The following is a 1,225-nucleotide window of genomic DNA, read 5'->3' as shown; positions in this document are numbered from 1 at the left end:
TCCCCCTCATACACACAAAGGGCATCTTGTTCCACAGCCTGCCAGCAGGAGGGAGGGAAGGGACGAGGAGGGCCAGGAGGGAGCAGGGCCGGCCTGGAGGTGCTCAGCCAGGGCCCCTGGCCAGCCTGCCATCATGAGCAGGCCACTCAGGCAGGCGGCTGCAAGAAGGAAGCCGCAGGAGATTGTCTCCACAGCAAATCCTGTTTATAAAGTTGACTTTTCGATTTTTAAGTTACAATATGATCTCTCAAACCCCACAGCCCAGACTTCAACTCCATACCCAGAAGTCTCCATTCTGTGTGACCTGGGATGTGAAAGTCCTTAGAACAAGATCATGCGCAGGTCGGTATACCTTATCTATAAAATGGGAATACTGGACCTAGAGAACTAATGGTAACCAGGCTCCCTGGCAGGGCAGCAGGAGCCTAGCTGGGCAGCCATGGCACGGACAAGGAAGAGTACTCTGGTGTCATACTTGCTCCTGGTTCTGCAGGACATTGGGCCAACAGCTTGTTTACTCTGGCGTCAGTTTCCCAGTTTGTAAATGGTGGGGGCTGCAGGCAGTGAGAGGGAACTGAATGGAAGGTTCTTCTCAGAAGTTGCTTGAGAATCCTTTTCCCCATCTGTCTTATGTAAAGGCATGAGATGCTCACTCGGGTCCATGTAGGTGAGGGGTCAGCCTAGGGTATATGAATGTGCCTACAACTGTGTCCACACGGGGGTGGGAGCATGTCTGTGTGCATACACACAAGTAGACAGGTGTGTCCTCCTGCAAGTGGAAGTATTTCCAAGGCGGTTAGCCCTATGGTCTGGACAATGTGGCTGATTTCAAGGTCCAGATGAGCCATGGCCCAACAGAGCAGGCCAGCTCCAAGCACACAGTAGGCCTTGATACCAGCTGCCAGACATGGTGCCAACTTTGTCTGTTCCAAGGGGCACTAAGTACCTTAATAGTGCCCTGAAGTTTCAACTACACCTCGAACACCATGGCACCCTTAATTTGATGTAAGAGTCCCTCATCTCCCCAATACCCATTCATCTCAAGCTCTCCCAAAAGAAAGCATTCTATGTCACTCCAGGAATTGTTTGTGAAAAGCAATGTCTAGAAGTCCAGGCTGGGCTTAAAAGGGGTCGTGGTACTAGGGATATTGTAGCTAATGTTAGATGGATCTTGGCTGAAAGCAGGGAATACCAGAGGAATGTATATCTGTGTTTCATTGACTAT

This window comes from Elephantulus edwardii, unplaced genomic scaffold, assembly GCF_000299155.1.
Source record: "Elephantulus edwardii isolate Elephantulus edwardi_28Jun2011 unplaced genomic scaffold, EleEdw1.0 scaffold00058, whole genome shotgun sequence".
NCBI classification, from domain to species: domain Eukaryota; kingdom Metazoa; phylum Chordata; class Mammalia; order Macroscelidea; family Macroscelididae; genus Elephantulus; species Elephantulus edwardii.
This window is presented reverse-complemented; position numbering follows the sequence as displayed.